Genomic DNA, 20,017 nt, shown 5'->3' with positions numbered 1-20,017 from the left:
GCCACTTGAAAAATATGGAAGTTTAGTCAAGAATTCTCCTCTGGGAAAATTTAGGTTTTGTCAAGTTACATATTTTTGTTTGGTTTCAGAGTAGCAGTCGTGTTAGTCTGTATTCGCAAAAAGAAAAGGAGTACTTGTGGCACCTCAGAGATTGGTTAAGGTGCCACAAGTACTCCTTATATTTTTGTTAGGAAAATCAAAATGAAATATCATTTTATGTTGGCTTGACCCAAATCAGAATATTTCAATGTTTTGTTTTGAATCAGTTCAATAAAATATTAAAGTGCATTTCCCTGTTGTGGTACATTGCCTTGTGGGAGTTGTAGTTCCAGCCCCAATTTTCTTTTATAAGCCAGGTTTCCTGGAGAATTAAATCTCCCATAAGGTAATGTGCTCATTTCCCTCCCATTGAGCTGTGTGGTGTATCATGGAAGTCACACAACTCTGGGTGGATTATGGGAGATATAGTCTGGTCAGGGAGCCTGGTCCAAAGGGAAGAATGGGCTCATCAGGCTCCCAAATTACAACTCCCGTGAGGCAATACACAGTTATGGGGAAAATCCAATTTAGTGCTTCATAGCAAAGCATTTTGGGTCATTTCAATAAACTAAAATGATACATTTCAATTTTGGGAAATCATTTTTTTCCCCAAAAATGTTGAAACATAACATTTTGGCATTTCTGAATCAAAACTTCTTAGAATTTCTGTTCCACTGAAAATTTTGAAATTTCAAACAAATATTGAAATGTCAGAATTTCCCGTGGGATAGAAATTCCAAAATTCTCTCAGCACTAATTGAAATTAGTGGGAGTAGAGCTCATCAAATGTTTTCAAATCAAGTTTCAATGAAGGTCTGCCACGCCACTGGGCAGGATTTCTGGCTCCTGGATTTGGAATGAAAATAATTTTGGAAATTCAAAATTTCTTGTGGGATGGAAATTCTGCTTCCTGAATAGCTCTAAATGGGCCTACTCACATCCTTAAAGTTAAGTATGTGCTTAAGTCTTTTGCTGGATTTGAAGCTCTAATCATATTTTGTATTGAAAAGGAACCAAACTGAAAGTTGTTCAACTTGAGTATATGCCCTAAACTGAAAACAAATCCAAACACCAAGGTTCAGAGAGTCTTTTCCTTTTTCTATTTCATTTTAATTTCATTCAGTGCAACCATCACAGTTGGACTAGTTTTAACTCTGCATGTGGAAATTTTAGGGGAGTGTCTGTTCCAAAAACTGAATTGTTGTTTTAACACACCTCAATAAAGGTATTTTCATGGGCAGTGTAGGAGAGTGTCAGTATTTACTTCATCTAACATTTCCCCAGATTACAATTGCTCAGTAATTTTGTTAAGATAAAATTATACTTGTTGGCAAATGACAGGAAATTTTCATCTATTTTTTGTTTACATCAGGACTGAGAACAGACGTACCAAAATGCTATGAGTGTGGCTATTTGTGAGCTGAGTTAAGCCTGGCAGTATGTGGAAAATCTTATAAGAGAAGTTTCTATCTCATTCTCAGACCACAGATGTTCAGGTGAACTTGGGCATGCTTTAGCCAATTGTTTGGATGGTCATCAAAATTAAAATGAGCCTTCCAACTTGTTGACATTTACCTATCACTGATCTGAATCTGGTTGCTTGATATATGCAGGAAGCTTCTCTGCTACCCTATGAAATGAATGAATGTGCAACTTCAAGAGAGGAAGGAATTTGCTATGTGCAGAGCTGATGTCCTTTTCTTGCAGATCAGAGTTCCAATATGGCCATTTTGTCCAAATGGAAGCATTAAATACACAGCTCATTTATCAATCTTAAAGAGTTTAACTCTGACCTGAATCTTTGCTGCTGCTTGTTACTTTAATTGAAGCTACACAAGATAACTGACCCTTATTCTGTGATCTAGGTATCTATCTGATAATGTTCTCACTTTGTCCCAAGGTTTAACAAGTGTTTACTTTTTAACCAACTCTCTGATTACATGATTGTTTCTCCCTCTCCCTTTTCCTTGACTCTCTTCCTTTATTATGTGATATAGCTTCTTAAGTCTCTGACATTTCAAGTGAGGGTCACTGTATTTATGCAGTGCCAATAACTCGAGAATGTAGTCTTATGTGTTGAGTGTGCTCTTCACCATTGTTTTGCAAATTAGTCAACATGAAACCAAATAGTGATAATGTGTTGTTATGATTAAGGTTAATAAGCTACTGATTATCTCCATAGAATAAAACTGCAGACACATTATTTAAATGGATTGCTTTGTTGAACTAATTGATAAAGGATCCAAACTTATCTCTGTAGTTTTAAAGACGATGGTGGGTGTGGGGGGAAATATTAAAGAACAAAAGCAGTGTGGGTTGTGTAGTTGTAGTATCTGTAAGTCATAGCCCCATGCTGTAGCCCTAAATGTTTTGTCACCCAAGACAGAAAAAGGTTTTGGTGCCCTACCCCAGACCCTGAATGGCTGAGCCAAAAAAAAACCCCTAAAGATTTGCATCCTGGGCATCCCCCATAACAAAGATCAGCCATAGTGTGGGCAGTGTGCCATGCCATAGCTACAGAGCAGTCTATCTAGCAGCAAATGTCTTTGAGGCTACTGGGCTACCCTTGTAAACCACTTACCTCTGCAAAATCCAGTCTTAGAGCAAGTGAAATATCAGATAGCTAATCCTTGGGCGGTGGGTATAATAGGCCTGGGGAGGTTAAGCCTCCCCTGGCGCAGTTGCCTTCAGATGCCTGGGCCATGGTGGCCGTGCCTGTGCTCCACCTCTTCCCCTCCCTGCTCTGCCCCTTCCCCAATGCCCCCACCACACGATGCTGCCTGGTGAGTCCCTCCTCTCCTCTCCTCCACTCCACACCCCCCCCTCCGGAGGTCTCCAATGTCCCTTCTTTCCTCCACCCCCCTTCCTTGCAAGACCCCCCTCCCGCCACATCCCTTCTCACCTATGAGACAGCTCCGCTTGCTGTGTCCCTCTCTCCTCCATCCCCCTCCCCAGTAAGATCCCCCCGTCCACCTCTCACCATGCCCCTCCTCACCGCGTCCCCTCCACAGGGGTGGGCAGGTGAAGGAGGTATGTGATGAGTGGCAGGTGTGGGGGGGGCTTACAGGGGTGGAGGATAGGAGGGATGCAGCAGGCAGGGGGAGTCTTGCAGGGGGAACAGGTGGAGGAGAGGAGGGATACGGCTAGCGGCAGGGGTCTCGCAGGAGAGGAGGGCCGCGGCGAGCGGGGGCAGCCCCAGCGTGGGAGGGGGTGTAGTTACCACAAAATTTAAACTAAACTGTCTTTTTAATTTAAAAACCTTTATTCTCAATTTATCTATTTCAATATTAAAGGTTGTGGCCCACCCTACAGATTTCTCCAGAGAAAAGCCACTAACCAAGGCCAGCTAACTTTCCCCTTGAAGGACACGGATACAGCCCTCCGATCAAGAACAGGCAGCAAGCCGCAAATTTTTCTAAAACAAAAACCATATTTATTTAGAAGTAAAAAGTTACAATAAAAGAGGAGAGAGAGAGAGAGAGAGAGAGAGAGAGGTAAAAATAAAAATAATAAAACAGTAACGGTTACAGATACAGTGTAAAGGAAGCGGCGGGAGAAATAAAGACACAGTACTACAATCACAATTTAGAACAATATAATCATTTACTTAATGCTCTACACCTTATACCAATATCTGTTACAAATTAAACATATAACATGTCAATTAACATTCAATGTTAAATACTTAATACTAACATCCAGTGAGCGTTGGCCTTCTGGTCACTGAATGGGGAGGGAGATCTCCCTCAAACCACAGGCATTCAGCTTTCTTTATACTTGAAACCCAGACACTCCAGGACAGTGGGTCTCAGACGTTTGTACTGGTGACCCCTTTCACACAGCAAGCCTCTGAGTGCGACCCCCACCCCCCGCCCCCTTATGAATTAAAAACACTGGTTTGTATATTTAACACCATTATAAATGCTGGAGGCAAAGCGGGGTTTGGGGTGGAGGCTGACAGCTCGCAACGCGCCCCCCCCCATGTAATAACCTTGTCCCGACCCCCAGTTTGAGAACCCCTGCTCCAGGATGTGACATAGAAAAGATTTTGACTTGCGGAGGCTTTTTAACAATCCCTCTGAACCGTCCAGCCAAGGCCCTTCTGCTCCGTCTGCTGCTGGCGCGCGATGGCCCGAGGGGCGTCGGCGGCTGTGGCGAGCGGGCCGCGCTGCACGGGGCGGCTGTCTGCCGACACCGGGGCAAAGTGTCTCCTCAGGTGAGAGAGCCGGAAGCCCATTGGTCGCTGCTGCTGGGCTGCTGCGGAGGCCTCCTGCTGACTGGCTGCCACGGTGGGCTGCTGCTAGGATAGCTATCCTCCAGGCAGCCGCTCTTTCGCTGGGTTCCGCGGGAGCTGCTCTTGCTGTTCTGCAGGCGTCTTCTTCCTTTCAGCATTCCTCTCTGGCTGGTCCCTGTCTCCTGCAGAGCTTTAGCCTGCTGGCTCCTGCCTTTATATATGATTTCAGCTCATTAGCTATTAATTTATCATCGCAATTCAACCAATCAGCTTTCAAGGATTTACATATGCTAATTTATATCGCACGTACTGACACGACATTCAAGCTCAGGCAATCGGCTTCCAGAGATTAGCATGTGTTAATGCTACTTATCATGTGCTAATTAGTTACCTGTACAGAAAGCTCCTCCCCTGTCCCATAGACTTCTATGGGCTACACTGTATCCGGGTGGGATTTTGCTGAATCATTGTGAAGTAGCAGAGGGCTGCTGCCCATGATCCCCATTCCAAGCCTGGCTTGGAAAGCCCAGGTTCCCAGTCCCGCAGGAAACTCCCAGGTGTGTCAGAGTGCCGCTGCTTTGACTGGAGACAATAGCAGCATGAAATTGACAAGAAAGTCAATTTCACTGCCGGTAGGCTCTATGCTGTGAAATTGAGCCAGGGTGGGGCTCACAGCTGAGGCTGTCACCCAGGGGCGGATGGTGGGTTCCAACTGTGAACCCCATATGGCTGTCAGTGCCTCACAATGCTCAACTTCAGTGGGTGCAAGTGCTCCCGGTGAGGACACGCTCCACCAGCAGATGGAGGGTAGTGTGGACACCAACAGCCGATTGAATTACTGTGGTGGCTGTAAATCGACCTAAATTAAGTCCACCTAAATTTGTAGTGTAGACAAGCCCTAACCCTATATATCATGAAAGAAAACTAGCTTCATATAAGGTTTGTCTTCACTGGGAAAGAATGGTGTGTTCTTTGTTGGAGAGAGCCATCTGGAGTTAACTAATTGGAGGTAAAATCCTAGTGAAGACAAGGAAGTTTGTCACATTTATTTCAGTGGGAGCAGAGTTAGGAAAATGCTGAGCATTTTTAAAAATCCAATTATAAGTGTATCTGTTCCATGTTCATTAGAAGACCATCGCTTTTGAAAATTCCACCCTCTATTTTCCTGTAAGGGCCATGCCTCATGCCATTTTCCACTGACTGTGGGAGAGTGTTGTCATAGGCACAAAAGAAACATCAATATTATATTACACTTGGAAAAGATTAGCACTCTCTTTGACTTTCTGGCCCAGAGATGTGAGTACTGCCAACTGGGTCACTACTGACAGTTTTGTCTATTTATGCTTGTATCCCCCCCAAAAGAATATCTGAACATTGAAATAAGGAAGGGCACTTCTGCCAAAATCAAAACAGAACAGTGTGGATTGTGTAAAAGTGACTTTGAAATCTATTAAGAACACACAGATGGCAACTCATACACATATATAGAAATCTATAACCAGTGGATGCTTTATCTGCACGGGTCAGAGCAGACAATGGCAGCAGAGGCCAACCTCAGTGATAATAAAGTTAAGGTAATTAAGACCAAAATTCAAGTTGTGGGCTAACCCTAAGAAGTGAGAGATTTCAAATAGAGCTGGATGAAATTTTTGGCCAATTTTTTGGTGAAAAATGGAGATTCCTCAACACCAAAATGTTTTTCAAATTTTGAGTTGATTTTGCCAACTAGCCTCCCTCCCCAAAAAAAAGAAAAATTTGAAACATTTCAAATATTTGTTTGAAATAATATTTTGTTTCAAAATTTCCATTACTTTTGTTTTTTAAAAAACTAAAATTATTTAAAAATTATCAAAATCTGAAGTTTCAGTTTTGTCAAAATAAAGTGTTTCATTTGGCTCAAAACTAAGACATAAGACTAATTTTTTTGACCTTTTGATAGACTGAACACTTCAAAAAAATTTCATTTTCTAGCCAGCCCAAAACTATTTCTTGCAACTTTACAAAATTGCCAGTGAACTGAAAAATCTGTTCTAAATGCAAGAACTCCAATTACTATAGTACTTGGGTTCTCAATCTAGGTGGTCATGAATAGGTTTCAGTGGGTCATGACAACTCTCCTTTTCCTCATGGCTAGATGGGAGAGGGGTTCTGAAACTTTCTGTTGTCTCGTAATGTGAATCACAGCATGGAAGAGGTGAGTTACACATAGTTTCTTTGCCCTAATGTCTCTTACTTGTGTATTAATTTTAGTACTTGCTTGCCTCTAAGCTTTATGTGTGATTGAATAAAGCTTCATTCTGAATACAGAAGGGATGTCCAAAAGACTTAAGCTCTTATTTGCAGCATTGTTGTAGTCATGTTGGTCCCAGGATATTAGAGAGACAAGGTGAGTGAAGACCATCTTCTATTGGTGAGAGAGACAAGCTTTTGAGCTTACACAGTGACCTGAAGAAGAACTCTTTGTAAGCTCAAAAGCTTGTCTCTCTCACCAATAGAAGATGATCTAATAAAAGATATTACCTCACCCACCTTGTTTCTTTGACTCTGACATGCAGATGGCCCTTTTTCAAAGTTTACTTGCTGTCATGGTCTTTTAGTTTCCATTCCAAGCTGAATGTGTATGCAGTTATTCAAATGACAGCAAAAGGGAGCCTGATCTTTAGCTCACAAACTGTGAGAAATATGTTTAACGTTAAGGAAAACAGCTCACATGCCAATTACAAACATTTGTGAAAAACTGCTTTTTGCCAAGTGAAATTGGAAGCTGAGTATCTCACTGCTGAGGGTGGAAGGTGAAAAGTAAAATTCAGCTTGTATCATTTAGGCCCAAATTTTCAAATTTAGTTGCTTCAAGTTAGGCACCCAACTCCATATTTAGGCACCTAAATAAAAGTGGTTTTATTTTCATAAAATTGGCAGCAGCTCGGCATTTCTGACCACCTGATTATTTTTATTTGGTGTCCCAATATGGAGTTAGGTGCCAAGTTTTAGGCACGCAAGATTGAAAATTTTGGCCTTTGTCTTGATCCAAGATATGGGAATAACAATGCTTGTTCTGCCACTCACATTTGGGATTAAAAATTATTTAACTGAAATAGAAAACTGATTTTTTAAACGTGTGCTCGGAAATGTTCGTTGTGGAAACGGTATACAGATCACTTCTCTACTTGTACTTCTCTGAAAATGGAGCCCATCATTATTTCATTAACTATATTACGATAGTCACAGATTCCAAGATCAGAAGGGACCATTCTGATAATCTAGTCTGACCTCTTGTGTAGCACAGGCCATAGAACTTCTACCCTCCCCTCCACCCGCCAAAAAATAATCCTAGAACAGATCTTTTTGAAAACCATCCAAATTGATTTTAAAATTGCCAGTGATGGAAAACACACCTTAGTAAATTGTTCCAGTGGTTATTTACCTTCACTTAAACTGTGCTTTTATTTCCAGTTTGAATTGGTCTAGCTTCAACTTCCAGCCATACATTAATGCACAGGCTGTTGGGGGGGGGGGGTGAAGAGGGAGTGAGAGAAACCAGGCATGTTGAGGTCCCTCAGAGTACTGAGCATGGAATCTGCTAGAAGTTTAGAGGGCTGCTAATGCCCAGGATTGAATTTATCTTCACTCTAATGGTCTTCCAACTGAACTTCTTTGGCAGCTAAATTGAATCAGCCCCTTAAAATATACAGACCAATACAAGCCAATCCTCTATATTTTTTCTGTCTAAGATCAGTACCTGTCCTTCTCTGAAAGGAGTAGAGTTCACAGTGGATTTCAGAGGGCAAATGTGAAAAGCAGTTAAAAATCTCATAGGAAGAGGGCAAAGGAAATACAGATATGTATTGTTATAATCTGGCTCTATCACCTGTGAAAACAGTAAAAGATTGTTTTATAGAAAGAGAAACAAAAATGAGGATTGGTGGTAGAAGACTAAAGAAAATAGCTATTGTGTATTTATGTCATTGTCGTGTTTTATTATTTTAGGGAGGCCATATACAATATACCCTAAAACAATGGGGGAGGAGGGGAAGGATGGTAACTCTTGCCATTATCATTAGTTCTCTGGCCAACTTGTGGGATGGGACAGCTACAGACTGGTCCTTGGGAAAAACTAATAGATTTTAAGGCCGGAAGAGACCATTATGATCATCTAGTCTGATCTCCTGCAGAATGCTGGCCATATAATTTCATCCAGTAAAGTTACAAACTAGCCGATTATGGTTATGTTTATGTATCACAACAATTATCTGTGCCCTTAATAATCCCACAGTATAATAATAAATAATACCATACTATTCCACATTCATAGTCATGAACACTGCAACTTACTAGAGTACTACTAGTGTGCATAGAGAACAGTGTTATTTTTTTAATAAAAGTAAAGGAATGAACTAGATAAATGGGAAGAACAATAGACAGAATCCATCAAAGGCTCCAAACTTAACATGTGTAATAGGAAATGGACAGGGGGTAGGGGACACATGGTAGCGTTATCCTCTTCCACTTTCTCTTTTATTTGTGGGAAGTATCTCCATTCCCTCATGGGAGCTGGCAGAGCCCTTTGCCAAGTTTCAGTGCCAAACGCGTATGAAAAGGGGCACAAAGGAGAAGCAGAAGTGGAAGTATCATTGTGGAATTTGAATGTAGTGGCACTTCTAATTTATTTAGTATTCAGCGTTTTGACTTTAATTAGAATTCTTTTGTCACATCATTCATCAAATGCACTTGAAAGAAATGGAAATTAACACCAAAGTTTGGGTTGCCAGCAGCATGCTTGTAATACTTTTACTCATTTTAGTTTATTGTTGTTCAGTTCAGTTTACTTGCGACGGTTCACTTATCTGTGACTGCATTAAAAAAACAAAAGGTTAGAATGAATATACACTCTTTAAAAGTGTTGTTTTGTGAGGGACTCATAGCTCTCAACACCCTCCTAATCAGCTGCCAGTTTTTTTCTGGTTCTTTCGTTTGCTGTTGCATATAGAAAAATAGTACAGAAGCTTCTCCATAAGAATTAACTGTGCGGTTGTCCAGGACACTGAAGCTTCATGATGCTCTTGCAACACTGGGAAGTCATTGACATTTGTGTATTGCCTGAAACTCAGTTAAAGTGTACAGAGAGTGGAATGTCACCTAGTTGCTGAAAGCACTCCTGGTTTTGAGGTGAAGCAGAATAATTTTATGCAAGTATTGTCTGCAGGGAGAAAACGTCCACAGGTATCACTTCAACTGCATGATTATTTATGCACCAGGATGGCAGTATTGCCAACCTCAAGTGCTCAAAATTCATTAGTTTAGGCCCCAGAAAATCATGTAATTGGTTTAAAAATCTAAAGAGTCTTTAAAAAAAACCTACCAATAATAAATTGAAAGTTGTTTTAATTTGGTTTCTGAGCCTCTAGGATACACTGAGGGCTTGTTTTCTAGCTTTTTTTCTGGGTCAGTGGAGGCTAGTTTGTTTTTTTTAATGGAAGTCAAGATTCTCACATAATCTCATGACTCCTGAAACTGGAAGTTTAAGAAAAACGTGAAATATCACAAGATTCAGTATAAAATTATAAAAGCAGGAAACACTGAGTTGTACACATCTACACTGAGTAACAGGGTCGCTTCTCGTCCCATCTCCTCCCTGATATTTGTCATCCCCCTTCACTGTGTCACACTGCGAATATATGCTGTAAAGTCTTTCGGGCAAGGACAGTGGCTCCTTTTTGACAAAGGGCTTAGTACTAACTTTGGTGACTATAAAATATTTATTTATAATACAAGACCATGTTAATCGAACTAGTTTATGGCCTGATCCAACTTCCATGGAAATCAATTAATCGATTCCTTACGATGTCAGTGAGAACTATCTGTTTGAACACTTATGAAGACGTAGGATGCCTTTTTACACTATAATTCAGGGCCATATACTTCAAGTATCATAGTACTTTCTTCATGCTTATTGAATTCTGAAGTATGTCTGCTTTGCATTTTAGTAAAGGTAAACATTTTAATAAAGTGTATATTTAAGCATGCTGCGATCAATATAATACAGTGTCAAAGCATTCACTAACACTTTGCATCCCCTTGTTTTAATTATAACAATGGTTTCAGATAACTGGCACATCTAACCAATAATAGGGTACTCTGGTTTAATCATTATGGAAACACAGTAACACAAGAAAATGCAATAGTGGCTAAAGGATCCCCATTATAGTGGTATACCACACACACAGATTTTGTGGGTGCCTAATGCCAGCTCTGAGTGTAAATAAATTGCAGCTCTGAGAATATTATCTGTGCCTTGTACTTCAGAGCTGTCAGTCAGTATTTTTGATCATTAGCCATCTGTGATTATTTTAATTTTTGCCAGCAGGAGAAGGAACTCTTTTCCACCAGGGAGCTCTGCTATTACAATATAATTTATATGTAAAGAGCTCATTTCATTAGTGCAAAAAAACTTTTTATATAGTTTTGGGTTTTTAGTTTAAAAGAAACTCCTGGCACTTGTAAAAACACCCACTGAAATATTTATTACACCGCTTATTCTCTTCTATTGATACTTTTGTACATTCTCTCTACAGAAAAGACAATTAGCACCTTGCTGGATTGGATGGCAGTAACCCTGCCACTATAACACCTTTACTTGTGGGCAAGCAATATAGTACTTTTGTTTCTTCAGTTCCACTTGAAACTACCACATTTTTAGGCTTTGTCTTCGCTCAAAACCAGGCATTAGCCAGCATGTGGTAATACCCTAATGAATACAAGGCAGGTGTTTTTTTAAACACGTGTTAGCAGGTTCACAGAAAGGCTTTACAACTGTCTTTGTCTTTACTGGGATTTTACCATGTTAGTTGGCACATCACATTAGCTAAATTGGAGTAAAAAAACCTCCCACTTACTTCCTAGTGTAGATGCCCCCCTTAGTGAGAGACATATGGGCATTCCTCACTAACGTGCCATTGTGTAGACACTTCCTTATGTAACTGGTTGAAATAAAAAGGTTCCATCTGCTTGATTTATAGAGCTAAAACTACCCCCAGTCGTACAGTAAAAAAGCCTTATTTTTATCACTGTTATAAACTACTGACATTATAAATTGAGTTGGTGACGTTCAAGTTGCTCATACAGATACTTATAGCGAAAATAACTTCTTGTATTTAAAAATCATTTTGTTATCCTGATTTTTTGTGAAAAACACAAACACCTGATTTTCAAAGGTGCTGAGCTATTGTTGCCATTGTGCTCACTGGATTTCAGGCTCTTAGTGCCTTTTAAAATCCAAGTCTCCTATGTGAACCTTAAAGTCGTCATTCAACAATTTACATGGCTGAGGGATGTGCTGTTTTCTACATGCTTCATGTGTGTTTAATGCCCTAAACATGATTTGGAATCATGTGCATACAAACAAGAGCAAAGAATAGATCTTATATTTTGTGACCACATCTTTTGTTTCATGCACTATAATTATAGTATAGATAATGTTAACACTTTTTTCTGTCCTGTAGCAAATAATGTGTAGGATACAGCACTACTTACTTTTCTCCTTCTTACACAACTCATTGTAGTTGCATTTCATTTCATAATCCAGTTTTTATGCCACCATAGCATGTAATTTACACTAATTAATGACCGGTTAATTAATTTACACTAATTAATGACCAGTTGACCATGTGCAATTCATGCCAACATTTGCCTGACTTCTGAATTTGAGCCAATGAATCATAATTTCTATTGCCGAAATGTAAGGGCCAGATCTGCAGCTGGTGTAAATTAGATAGATGCTTTGAATGTACATGTTGAACGAACATATGCTGATTCACAACAGCTGAGATCTGGCCCTTTACTACACAATTATACACTGTACTGCACTTGGTGCAGTGATAGTTCCAATTACACTAATCACCATAATGTAAGAATATTGATAAGCAGTGTAGCAGCTAATCAGATGTTCATGTGACCCTGTTTTGGTGGATCCTCTCCAGTTCTGAACTCAGCACACGTCCACTTCTAGTTCAAATCCGGAACTTAATTTGATTGTTGAAGAATCAGATTTGAAATTAAAAATTATGATAAAAAGGAATAATGTTGACCCTATGATAGAAACCATTCCAAAGTCATGATAAGTTTTGCACAAAATCACACTATAGCTAGTAGAAGACTGCTACAGTTGGTAAACAACTTAAACAGGAAAACCTATTGTATTTAGGTTTTTAGGTCTTCCGGCAAACTGAATTCATGAATGACAGTTTCCATTTAAAAAAATATCCTTGGGATACATGAAGTACAATTTAATTTTTACTTCTCTATTGCCAAACTTTGATTTGATTGAATCTATCTTTATCCCCATGTGGCTGCTGGAGCACTCACTTTACAGCACTCACTACCTTTCATAATTCCAGACTATCAAGACAAATCTGCAAGTAAAACACCTCACTTTTATCAGCAGGCATTCAGAGAATGACAGGTGGCAAATAAAGCACTTAGTGGATTGTTCTAATTACATTTTTCTCCTGCCACCAAGAACTTGAGAAAGTTTCAGGAAAATCATATCAGAGAGGTGGATATATTTGCTGCTTTCTTTTTCTTCAAACACCACTTAATTTCTGTAAGGATTCATAAGAAGAGTTTCAGCCCTGATGTTATACAGTCATAGAATTTAAGACCCAAAGGGGCCACCAGATCATTTAGACTGACCTGCTATATATCACAGTCCACTAACACCATTCAGTAATTTCCTGGTCTTCCATGGAGTTACTCCAAGAATGAACCTGTCCCTACTAAGAACAAAAGAGACAACAATAAATACAAAAAAGCGAGATATTCCAAAAGAGCTAGACTCACTTGGATTTATGTAAACCTAGAGAGAAAGTGAATTTAATCCAAGATCTCTAAAATAACGTTCAGAATAAATCCCTTTCACTTGAGAATTAAAAGAGAGATCATGGAAAATAGTGCTCTCAGGTTTGCTTCTGGTTCTGTGTTCCACCCTGGGGTCACTTCACTGGAGTTATTATGGATATATACCCAGTGATAATCCAGTATTACAAAAGTCATTAGGTTGAGTGCTTGTATTGACTGACTCTTCAGCTCAAATGGGAAGTTGAATTCAGTGGGTGCTCAATACCTTGGAAAAACCTAGCGAAAATTTGACCATGTGAGCTAGGTACCAAATGGCTTCTGTGGCCTCACATGTTTGGTGGTGGAGTATGTTGCATTGCTTCCACCACCCCACTTCTGCAGATTGTTCCGACTCCTTTTTGCTTCCTTGAGTGCAACACAGCTGAGGGACAAATACATACTCCAAATAATAGAGGATCATATAAGATTGGACTGAGATGCTTTAGCAGACCTGAGTGAGCAAACCTGTAGAATACCCCAATGTGTTATCCCTATCTTCAGCCAGTGCTATTAGTGTTTCACTTCCGTGAGCACCTTGTTTCATGATGACCATCTGTAATTATTTTTAAAGCCTTTTGACTATAATCTCTAGCTTGGTAGGGCCACACAAAAGCAGGTGGATCTGGCTACTGGAAGATTTCCCCTGTGTAGGGGATTTCTAGAGTGGTGTAAAGCTGCTGTAGTGGCTCCTACACCACTTTCATCAGGATCCCTGATTCAAGGGGCATATCTAGGAGGCATCTATATAACTGGCAATTAACGGGTGCTGGGGTACCCCACTGGGGCCATTAGCAGCTGGTATAGTTCAGAAAGCTGAGCAGGTTGAGGATCAGGGGTCTGTGATTCTACTCCCAGCTCTGCAAGATTTAACCTGGTGCAACTTCTCAACTGCCTTATTTGTAAAATGGGAGAATGGTAGTTGCTTTGTAAGCATGTGAGGCCTTGAGCAGTAAGGATGGTTGTGAAGAGCACAGAAAAAATAACAGTAGTCAATAGAAAAGGTGAAAATGGAACTTGAGTTCTCCTGGCTTCCAAGCCAGACCATGTTCCCCCAAACTAAAAAGGTACGTAGATTTGGATGATGAGTGCTCTCTTTTTCTAAAAATAAGAGTGCACCAGCATGCCTGTACAACAGTGCAGGACAATCTGCCCAATTTAGAGATTGTCCCATAACAATGAGGATGGTTGGCAACCTTAATTTTTCACTTCCCCCAACAATCTATATTCATCACAGTATCAGCTCAGAGCATTCAGACTTCGACATAAAGTTCGAAACAATATTAGGGACTAAATGTGAGTATTTAAAGCTCTATTTTAATATTACTTTTAGCGATTCCACTAAAGGACTAACCAGGACTCTTCCTGGGGTTTGGACCCTGAAATAATAACCTTGGGAAGTCATGGAAACTCCTTCACTGAAAGTTTTCAAAAGGATACTGGACAGCCATTTGTCTTGGTGGTTTAGACACAACAAATCCCGCATCTTAAGAACATAAGAACAGCCATAGTGGGTCAGACCAAAGGTCCGTCTAGCCCAGTATCCTGTCTTCTGACAGTGGCCAATGCCAGGTGCCCCAGAGGGAATGAACAGAACAGATAATCATCAAGTGATCCCTTCCCTGTCGCCCATTCCCAGCTTCTGGCATGGGTTAGACTAGATGACCCTAGCGGTCTCTTCTGACCCTATGATTCTATGGCACACTTACCAAATGAAGCTCATCTTCTGGCAATACCTGTGCTAGAACATTCTGGATATGTAGCAGTACTTTATACAAATTCTGTTGAAGAACATAGTCCCTGGGCTGAGTCTGGAGAGGGGCAGACCATACCCTCTCGAGGGCTCCAAAACTGAATTTCATTGTGATGTTTGCAGTAACTCAGAATAGCGAAATAATATTTAACTCAAAGAGAGAAGGGCTGTGCATGGAGAGCTTTCGTATTAGCATTTTCTTTATACTTCCAGGTAGCAGTGTAATTAAAGATGGAGATCTGTTTCCCATGCAAAGACAGATGGATGGTCTAGGGATTAGGGCAGTAGCCTGGAACTCAGGAGTTTGGGGTTCAATCCTTTGCTCTGCCAAAGACTTCTTGTGTGACCTTCAGCAAGTCACTTCACCTCCCTTGTGCTTCAATGCCTCAGCTGTGAAATGGGGTTAATAGCTAATAGCACTTCCCTACTTCATGGGGTTATGAGGTGATTATGAGGTGCTCATCAATTAGAGGTGTATCAATTAGAGGTGTAGCATTTTAGAGTCCCTTTATGGTCTTACTCTGTAGCCTATACTTAAGCTAAATACCTTTTAATTATAATAGAAGTCTTGCCTGACTAAGAATGCAAGATTTGCACCTTTTGCTGATAATTTTGAAGATAGTTTGGTTCCAACCTCATGGTAAGTGTAGAAATTTAGCTACAAAGAAGACAAATAGAAGCCAAGCATATACATCAGAAGGAAAAATCTTGGCTGTTGGAAATTTAGTTGCTTGAAAGGTGGTCTTTTTATTTTCATCTACAGATTAGTAAAACATCTTCCTCATAAATCACTTAGGTAAACACTTTCAAGTGTGCAACATGCCCTACTCCCATTGCTCACAAGAGAACCGATACAGCCTACGATGTGTATGTGGTATGATCGCTCACAAGAGAACCGATACAGCCAATAGTAAGCCTCAGTGTGTATGTGCCACTAGTTCTTGATGACTTGATCTAATTTGCAGTCATTCTATTAATTGGTTTGCCTCCTAGCACCATCAAATCTTCACATTCTAGAAAAATTTCCCTCCCCCTGCCTTTTTGCTAATGAATTCACCCCTTTAGGGCACTATGCAGTCCCATTTCTCACAGATAAATGAATCCTGAGCTGCTTTGTGAGTCTCTAGATAGAGGAATAAGAATGGCATAAGGTGTGGGGGTTTTTTGGAGGGGGGATGGATATAATGGGGAGGCTTTTAAAATATCTCAGGTTGCTCCATTATCATTATGAGCAACAACAAAGAAAATATTTACCTTACTTTACAATCTACTATGCATGCTTTTGCACATTTCCATTTTTCAGTGTTTCCTCGGCAAGAACACAATTCTCCAGTCAGCTTTCCTAATAGAGTCCTCCTTACTATGCTGGACAAATGTCATGTCCCCTGGCTCTCTCCATCCTGTAATGAAAATAGACCTATTGCCAGCTACACCTTGCTGATTGCTTCCTACCTGCTGCTAAGGATAATTTGTGCAGTGTAAATGAAGACTTCAGTAGTTGCTGAAGGGGAAAAAAAGGTACAAAAAGGAACTGCTGTGCCATATCTACATAAAACAGCCCCTACAGAAACAGTTCTGATTAGTCAAAAATGTGTAAAGTGTATAAAAGATCTTTAAGTTTTCACAATACTAATTACACTAGACATCATAAACAAGTGTTTCACCCTGAAAAATGAATCACATCTGTTGTATTTTTATTTTTTAATTTGCTCAGACCTGGGCCAAGCGTGCATATGTAATTTTTCCCCCATTTATTCTTGCGGCCCTGATTTTGCAATATTTAGTCTTAGCACTTCTACTAGGTGTAGTGCTTACCACACCAAGTAAGTCTTGAACACTACACCCAGTCTTACATGATTGCAGGGTCGAGCACACAAATCGGAACCAAGGCCTTTGAAAATCTGCCAGGTACCACAGTTTAGTTTGTCAACATTATTTATCTCTAAAAAGGGCTATAGAGAGATCCTAAACTTAACAGTGTAACAAATCAGTGGGGCTCCCTAGGAAGTTTGCCGTTGTTTGCTATGCTGCACACTATGGACATTCAGAATGTCACAGTGTCAGTAAATGTTGCTCTGAGCAGCATTAACTGTCCTCAAACGCTATCTGACAAACCCCTTCCCTCACCAGAGAGAGAGTGAGTCGATGGCAGGATGGCAAAAGAACCAGCTTGGAGCTGGGATCTCAGAGGTGCACATAGTTAACTATTGTGTGTGTCTGGCTTGGGCTGCATGTGGGTTGCCTCACATCTACCGTTAAACAGGTCACATGCCTTCTGGTTATATGCTAAGAGAACCAGATGGCACATAACTTCAGAAGTTGAAGCATTGATCTTGTATTTTTTTTTCCTTTCTGATCATTTTGATGCAGAAGGGAACCATAAAGGCCCTGGTTGTTACAGTACTGATATTGTACTTGGTCTCAGTTTCTCTGAACACCTTGGATTCAGCTGGGAAATACTGGGACCAGAGGAGGAAATAATGAAATACCACAAGAAAAATTATTCCCATTATAATGCTGATCCAACTAATGAGTCTGATTTCTAGACCAAAGCAATCCAGATATGTTTAAATAATTAAGCTTTTATCTGCATACTATCTAGATTCCCCTCACAACTTTTCCACCTTCTTCCTCTTCTGTAAATACATCACAAAAGAACTACTTAACAAATCAGCATATTCTTATATGTCCTGTCTCCAGTTCTCTTTATTGTTTGCTAGTGGATCAGGGTTCTCTTCTCCCTCCTCCCTTTGTCTATTCTGAATAATATTTGAAGAATCTGTTATCATTAGTTTAAAATATCCTTTGAAGGTTTGACAGTTAGTATCTCTTTTTGATCCTCTCTAATTATCCTTCTAAACTTGCTTCTCTTTCTTTTCACAGCTCTCGCAGTCCTTCTGAACAAATTGTAGATCCTGCTGCTTCTCACTAATACTGTGCTTTCCATCTCTCTGTTCTCTCTTTCCTTCTCCAATTATTTTACCTTGTGTTGCTCTTTTCACCACCAAAGATCTAATAATACTCTTAATGCTTTCTGTCTGTCTATTTATACAATTTAAACATAGATACACTGAAGCCGAAAAAGTGTTTCCAAACAATGAGGCTGGATTGTGAACCATTTACTTACCTGAATATGGCAGTGGGTAACTGCTCACCAGTGTGAGTAAGGGATTCACATTACGACCCTATCTGACTAAGCCTTACAGCATCTCTGCGAGGCAGTTTACAGATCAGGGGAAATGAGGCAGCGAGGGGCTCATTTAGGGTCTGATCCTGTAAGGCGCTAAGCAATGCCTGGTGATGGTCCCATTAAGACCAATGAGGGTTGTTATGCCTATCATTTTTCAGGATTGAGCCCACACATACAATCTGGGGCATAGGTGGGAATGGAACACAGAGCTCCTGGCTCCCAGCCCCTCTGCCTTACCCACAACACCATCTTAAACCAAGCTGAGTTTAATGTTCTGTACTTACAGCTTGTTCTTGGTTCCTTGCAGGAAATTTTCCATGTGTGTTAGGATTCCTGTAAAGGTTACTGAAGGCATTTTGAATTTTCCAGTTAATCATCTTTGTTACTCTGTGTTTGAACCACCCAGAATTTGTGCTGTCGTGCTCCAGCTTTCTGCCTGAAAGCTCTCAACCCCATCAGAGAGCAGGCAGCAGTACCACTGACAGTCTATGCCAGTGGGACACCTTCAAATTCCAGCTGAGGCACCATAGGAACCCCACTGGGAAAGGCTGCCCAAGAGATGTCCTCAGTCAGCCCTATTCTCATACCTACCATATCGACTCTACCTCATCTTCAGCTGCCACCAATCCTGTTCTGTTCTGACCCTGGGCCTTCTGGGATTATGAAAGCTGACATAAGGGCAAAGTTTCAGAGTAGCAGCTGTGTTAGTCTGTACCCGCAAAAAGAAAAGGAGGACTTGTGGCACCAAATAAATGTGTTAGTCTCTAAGGTGCCACAAGTACCCCTTTTCTTTTTATAAGGGCAAAGGTAAGTCTCCATTGTCTGCTTCTCACTTTGCCATGGAAGGCTCTTGTCTATTTCACTTTTTTCCTACAGGCAGAATGTGAAAATGATGAGTTGTCCAGGTGGGCAGCTAGAGACCTTTCATTTTGATCATTCATAAGAAAATCAAAATTTTCCAGCAAAATTGAATTTCCCACAGAAAATTTTGATTTTGCAAAAATGCCAGAAAATCATTTCTGCCGGAAAACCATTTTGGTGGAAATTTCCTGATGAGCACTAGATAATATACCTCCATGATGCATGTTTCCTCTGAAGCATAGGGTGCTGGCTACTACTGAAAACAAATCCTGGAGTAGATGGACTGCAGGTATTATCCATTATGGCAAATCCTATGTTCCTATGAAATCTCATGAAAAAGAATCTGGTGAGATTTTCAGTTCAATATTACAGATGTCAGAGACTCAGACACATCTCCAAATTTCCCCCAGAGTCTCATTTATAAGAGTGATTTAGGCACGTAGGAGCCAAAGTCCATTAAAAGTGAATGGCACTTGGACTCTCAAGTGCCTAATGGCCAGATTGACAAAGGTATTGAGGTGCTCAAAGATGCAAATATGCAGCTTTGAAAAGCCTACTAGATGCCTAAGGGGTTTAGGTGCCTAGATCCTATTGAAAGTCAATAGGAGTTGTATGCCTGATTCACATAGGTGTGTAGTGGGATTTACAAGTGTCTATCTGCATATTTGGGAACCTAAATACCAATTCATAAATCCAGACCTAAGTCCCTGTTGAAGACAAGTCTTAGGCCTTTCGAAAATTTTGCCTTTTGAATAAGGCCTGAATAAGCATCCAAAGTCCTTGGGGTGTTTATACTTTCTGAACTGGGCTGGGATGATTTAGTTGGGGATTGGTCCTGCTTTGAGTAGGGGGTTGGAATAGATGACCTCCTGAGGTGCCTTCCAACCCTGATATTCTATGATTCTATGAACTGCATTTGCAAGCCTTGTCAGGCTCCGCTCTCAGCATTCACATTTTTTAAACCCTTCACCTCACTTCCACCTTATCTGCTAATTTTACATCACTCAAATCCTTGTAATTCTCCACATCGCCCTCTATTTTTGTAAGTATG

The 20,017-nt window shown here is 40.4% G+C and overlaps 1 long non-coding RNA gene across 1 annotated transcript in view; it reads right to left on the bottom strand.

Moving 5' to 3' along the window:
• Window positions 1-3,901: 3,901 nt before the first annotated feature.
• The window catches only part of LOC140906052 (uncharacterized), a 30,127-nt gene continuing 14,011 nt past the window's right edge, over window positions 3,902-20,017 (bottom strand). Inside the window, exons 2-3 of the long non-coding RNA XR_012157030.2 lie at window positions 12,962-13,044; window positions 3,902-4,484 (exon numbers count right to left, since the gene is read on the bottom strand). This is a non-coding gene — a long non-coding RNA (uncharacterized LOC140906052). The remainder of the gene's footprint in view (window positions 4,485-12,961; window positions 13,045-20,017) is intronic.

Source organism: Lepidochelys kempii, chromosome 2 (assembly GCF_965140285.1).
Source record: "Lepidochelys kempii isolate rLepKem1 chromosome 2, rLepKem1.hap1, whole genome shotgun sequence".
NCBI classification, from domain to species: domain Eukaryota; kingdom Metazoa; phylum Chordata; order Testudines; family Cheloniidae; genus Lepidochelys; species Lepidochelys kempii.
The sequence above is the reverse complement of the archived record's forward strand: the minus strand, read 5'-3'. Positions and strand labels throughout refer to the sequence as shown.